The 6,102-nt window shown below is 41.6% G+C and overlaps 1 long non-coding RNA gene across 1 annotated transcript; it reads left to right on the forward strand.

Annotated features, from left to right (window-relative positions):
• Nucleotides 1-3,566: 3,566 nt before the first annotated feature.
• On the forward strand, nucleotides 3,567-5,567 carry LOC116903509. Its single transcript, XR_004388281.1, has 2 exons — nucleotides 3,567-4,752; nucleotides 4,786-5,567. It is a non-coding gene; the product is annotated as an uncharacterized LOC116903509 (long non-coding RNA).
• The last annotated feature ends 535 nt before the right edge of the window (nucleotides 5,568-6,102 follow it).

Here is a 6,102-nt window from a genome sequence, read left to right on the forward strand (position 1 = left end):
GACTTATGAAGGAGTCATTATACAGTTCTTTAGAGTATTGACAAACAATACTCAAGACTTTGTGAATTAAGTGACTCCATAAAGTTTCTGTCTCAAATGTGCACATCAAAGGGTAAAAATACATCAGTTACATTTTGAGAATCATTAGACTCAGAAGAGAGGTATGAGGGCATTGTGTTTTCTGAGGGATTCTTCTGCTTTTGGCTGTCTAAAACTGGCGTGGTGCTCTTGGCTCACCCCACACTGGAATTGTCCTGCCGTAGACATAGGTCCCTTCAATTACATCCAGGCGACATTCCCACCCAAGTGTCCCCTCGCCCAGCACTTTAAACTCTGGCAGCTTTAGAAGTCTGAGGCAGCAGAGTATGATTTCTTGTTCATAGTGGCCAGTGTTTAATAATCAATCCATACTTTTCTGTTATTATTGTTATTGATCATTCATTCACAAGTCATATGTTGAATAACTACTATAACACAGCTCTGCACTGGTCAGTCAATCAATAAGTCTTTGGCCTGGCCTGGGCTAGAACCTCATAGGAGTACGGTGTGGTAAGACAAACGTGATAGCATTAACTTCTGCAAAGGGTGGCTCTCAGTGAGGGTGGGTGGGTAATTCTTTTGACTTCAGAAGGACTCTATGTAGAGAGGGATGGACCCCAACTGGTCCCTGCCCTGGCAGGGAGTGTGCAGGTAGAGGCAAAAGCTGCATGACGAAGGCTAAGACAGTTGTCATCCGGGTATCAGAAGACACAGTGGAAAGCAGACGGGCATCTCACAGTGTCTTCTCTATCGTTTTTGCAAATTTATACTTGGAACCCAGAATAGCCAAAAGGTCACTACATTTTGTTTTGCAAATAGAGAAGTAGCGGGATCAAGTTCAGATTTGAAAAGGGCCGTGCAACAAGAAAGTGGAGCTGTGTCAGGGAAAAGTGAGTACGACTCAGTCTGAAGTCGTGAGGCTGGGCAGGGTAGAGTAACCGAAAGGAAGACATCGACGTCACAGAAATTAGAGGTAGCAATAAACCATCGGGAGGGCACAGGGTAGGTCCTGTGGGTAAAGGACTCCATGGAGATGCCTAGACGTGCGGGATAAAGGTGGCGGCGGCAGCACAGACTAGCTTTGTGTGCGTGGGAGAATATTTGCCCCTCGTGAAGCACGCGCTAGTGACGTCTTTGAGTAAATAGAAGCACATACTTAGGTTGTGAAGATTGTACTGGCGGCTTTAGAGTGTTTAGAAAGATTGGTTTTATTTTTAGGTATTTGTATGTATGTGTGCACCAGTAGGGAGCATGAAAGTGTGTGAAGATGCCAGGGAGGTCACAAGAGAACAGCCGATCTCTCAGAGTTAGCGTTCTGGGCATTCGTGAGCCTACTTACCTCACTGCTGGAAACAAACTCAGGTCCTCTGCAAGACCAGCAAGCACTCACAGCTGCTGAGCCTTCTGTGAGGGCCCCTCACTACTATGTAATGGGCATTTACTGTTATACTTGGACAAACATCCTATTGTCTCAATACAATTCAAATATAATTTTCTCAAAGTCTAGCTAGTTGTTAAATTCTGCATTATAGCATACAGTAAGTTGATGTTTTTAAACATTCCTATTGCATACTGAGAAGTGCTAAAATGTTGAAATTTCACATGTATATGCATGATTATAAACACACACACCGTATTCTAGAAAATGTCTTGTATCTCCAAACTCTATTTCTTGCCAGCAATCTTGACAACTGCTCTTCTGACCTATAATATCTAGACTGGTTTTGTCTAATTTTGAATTTAATGTAACCAGACAGACAGACAGACACACACACACACACAACATACACACACAACACACACACACACAACACACACACACACACACACACACACAACACACACACACACACACACACACACGTTTTTGTGATTGGTTTCTGTACAGTATAATGTCTGTGAGCTTCAGTTACTTTGCTTTCAAATCTAGTAATTTAATCTTAACCATGACTGCTTTCTAAGAACATTTGGTAATGTTTTTATTATTTTGAGTTTGATAGGTATAATAATTATTTCTTCTTTTTTTGGCTGCTATAAATGAAGGAGCTCTATTCTTGTATATGTTTTCCATTGGTTGTTAAGCAGCCGGTTTTGTTGGCTATGTAAAGGCACTCATAGACATTTTAGGCCCGCATATACTTTTTAGTTGCTCTACATGAATAACAACGGTCCTTGCTTATGGTGGCTTGGGTTTTGTTTTGGCTAAATAGAGATAGATGATACACGGCTGGGTAGATAGATAAATAGATGGTTAGACGGGCGTCTTTAGCAATTCTGTTCCTGGGATTAAACTATTATGTCTGAAAGCACCCTGGACAGGAAAAGGGTCTATTTCCTTTTACCCATTGCAGTCCGTCATCCCAGGAAGGTAGGACAGGAACTAGAGACACAACAGAAGCAGAGAAGGACCTCTGCTTGCTGGCTTGCTTCCCGTGGCTTGCTCTGTCTGCTCTCTTACTCACTCCCGGATCGCATGCCCAGGGATGACACTGGACACAGTAGATGGTCCTCCCACATCCGTCACGGGTCAAGACAATACGTATGTGACCAGAGGCCAATCTTTTGGAGGGATTTCTCAAATCAGATTCCCTCTTCCAATCTATGCCTAGGTTCCTGTCAAGTTGACAAAACCCAGCCAGCACAGATAATCCCATAGTCATAAAATATCTTAATTAACTATTTTTTTTTAAGAATGCACATTTAACTCACAGTTCTGCAGAATGTCCATGCACCTGGCGCCAGCATGCGCTTGGCTTCTGGTGATGGCTCTTTCGCTACTTCCTGTCAGAGTGTACGATACCATGTGCCGAGTCTAGGAAAGCCTATGAGTTTGGCTCTCAATCCTTGTTTTCTAAAAACTAATGCTGTCCGAGGTTCCCGACCTGATGACCTCTTCTAAAGTGACCTATCTCTAAAAACCACAATATATATGACTTTATATTAAATTTCTGACACATGAGTTTATGGGAAGCACGCCATGCCTCAACTGTACTCCGTCTTTAGAAGTTGTATCAGCATTTGGCTGGACCATCAGAAGTAGCTATCCTGTTTCTTACCCAGTGCTGTATATAGACCCCAAATTATGCAATAAAACAAATCACACACCAAAATATGGAGCAAAGATACATGTCCAAAGTTGGCTACGAATGGATTTTGCTTGTTTTAAAATACGTTGCACTTGTCAACAGCCCTGAAAGTTAACATAAAGGTACTCTCTATTTTATCTTTTTAATGATTAAAAAAATATTCATGTATATGTGCAGGTGCCTGGGGAGGCCAGAAGAGGGGGTCAGCTCCCCTGGAGCTGGAATGACAGGAGGTTGAGAGCTACCCCACATGGGTGCTGGGAACTGAACACATGTCCCTGCAAGAAAAGCAAGGGCTCTTAAACCCTGGGCCAGCTCTGTAGCCTATGTATTAGACGCCATATCTCAGGAAATTCTTTATGTCCTTGTTTTTCAAATACCAACTGTCCTTGGTATTTCTTGAAAGTCATTGGTCGGAGGAAGAACCTGAGTGCTCATGTTTCCCTTAAACCTGAGATTCCTCCCCAAGAGCCCCAGACCTCGGTCAGCAGCTTTGTCAAGTGATAGCCTGAGGCTTCTTGGTTGTTAAGTTATTCTGTTTCCACATTAGCCTTAAAGAGAGACAAAAACATTTCCTTCAGCTGGTGTGTGTGTGTGTATGTGTGTGTGTGTGTGTGTGTGTGTGTGTGTGTGTGTGCGTGTGTGTGCTTTTAAGTTGTATGAAAATGAAGCAGTTTCATGGACTGCCTGACTGGTCCTTTAATTTAGATTTCCCCTTATTTTTACAGATACTTAAAGCTTCAAACAGACTGCCCCTACTACCACAGGAGGACCAGACTAATCATACGCTCCAAAAGATGGCTGTGATAGATCTTGTGATGTAGTTACTGGCATATCAAGGTCTTTGGGATGAACACTAAAGATGTGTAGAGTGAATTACAGTTACAGTCCGCTGGCATTTTAGTGAATCTGTTTTTAATCATGTTACTTACGTTCCTGCAGGCCCTTACTTGAGAGCATCTGTATCTCGGTTGGGTTGCCTTTTTTTTTTTTTTTTTTTTTTGTGGTACAGCTTTAGTTTCTCTATGTTTATGTGTATTTTTCAGTGAAGACTTGGTAATTACATTGATAATGTGGCAGAAATTGTCATGACAGGGTTTTAATATATTCTTAATAATTAGAATTACCTGTGTTGAACTGACTTGTATGAGCACTGTTAATGGGGACTTGAAGCCATGGTGGGCCCCTTGTATTAATGAGCGAGGCCCTAGTATGCTGAGGAGAAGCTCTGAGTGGTATATGTCTGCACTGATATTCTTATCACGACTGGTCGCATTAGCTTCTTCATGTGGACATGTTACAGCACTGGCTTTGAAACTTTTTGTAGTTTTTAGATGTTTATTTGAAAGTGTAACATTTTAAGATGCAAAAGATCACTAATATGCTTTTCAAAGCGAGGAGAAAATTAAGCTCCTTGTGGGGACATAAGGTAAACAGTTGCTTGCAAAACATACACGTCCTCACGCTTCAGCATGCTAGGTCAATTTTATAAGAACTGTAGGCCAGTTGGTATTTATTTACCAGAAAACTTATATAAATTATTGCTGTATAGCTTAAGGACTGCCCTATGCTGGTCTGAATGGGTACCACCCTCTTAGCCCTGGTGTCTGCTCAGGGCTATCACTAGGTGAAGTCCACAATCCCTCAGGGCTATCACTAGGTGAAGTCCACAATCCCTCAGGTTGAGGAAATTCAGGGTATATGAGAAGCAGTCACTGAGCCCAAAGTTTGCTGCTGGGTCTAAGGGATGAGCCTCTCTCTTCCTTTATACACTGGTGGATTTATCATATTTTTAGTGTGGTTTGTTTGTGGCTAAGGAATAGAGCTGTGAGGAAAAATTGATTTGTATGCTGACATACAGTTTGAGGAGAGCCACCAGCCATTTAAAAAAAGCCATATGGTTGTTTGATTTGTGGGCCAGTGGCAGCTCTCGACTACGGTAACACTGTTCTAAGATAAAGCCATTTTTTCCCCTTCCTCTAGGATAAAATCAGAGTCAGCCTTATGATTGAAAACTGTGACCCCATGATGTCCATGTGCTGGTGTCTCAGTTTAAATCAATAAGCAATAATTTTTAAAGCTGTGATATAGATGCTGTAGAGCTAAAACTTGAATTAAAACAAAGCTCTTCATAGTGCAAGTCGTAGAACACTACTTTTTACACTACCATATTTTTTTAGGGTGACTTAGAAGTGACACCCCACTGGTAAATGGCTGAAATAAGTTTCTCTGGACCTCTGTATATGATCTTATGTAGAACTCTGGGAAGTGAGGGTTCATTGGGGCCAACTTCAAATACTTTGATAAAAAGCAATATGTGAATTAATGAGCCTTGTCCTTTACAAACGTGTGCCATGCTGGGTGACAGGGGTGGGTTGTCTGAAAATGTTAATGTCTTTTGTGCAATGTTGCTGAAGAGCAATAAAATGCAGATGAATCTTCTCTAGGTTGTCATTATTTTGAAGTATTTTAAAACTTTGCATGATATAATTAGCATGTGTTAATTAGAATTACAACAAATTCATTGACCAAAATCATAAAGAAGCGCACACCTTCAACCCCTTTTCTTAACCTATCCTATGTATTTTCTGCTGTCTGTACTAAGAGTTGATACTAGGACCTGCCAGGCAACTAACTGTTCTACTGTACCACACACTCACACACACACACACACACACACACACACACACACACACACACACACACACTCACTCACTCACTCACTCACCTCAAGTCCTTTAGTTATTTGAAGCAAGTGCTCTCTTAAGCTGTCTAGGGTAGCCCTGAAATTTCTGTATAGTCCAGGCTAATTTTGAACTTGTAAACTTCCTGTGTTAGCCGTCCATGTAGCTGGGGATACAAGGGGAAAAAGTGTCACACTCTTTCTAATCTGGGTTCCATGAAGTGATGCAAATTTGTTTGTAAAGGTCATACTATGCTACATTGCCAGAAGACAGAATTCAAGTTTATGCATGCT

Source organism: Rattus rattus, chromosome 1, assembly GCF_011064425.1.
Source record: "Rattus rattus isolate New Zealand chromosome 1, Rrattus_CSIRO_v1, whole genome shotgun sequence".
Lineage (NCBI taxonomy): Eukaryota > Metazoa > Chordata > Mammalia > Rodentia > Muridae > Rattus > Rattus rattus.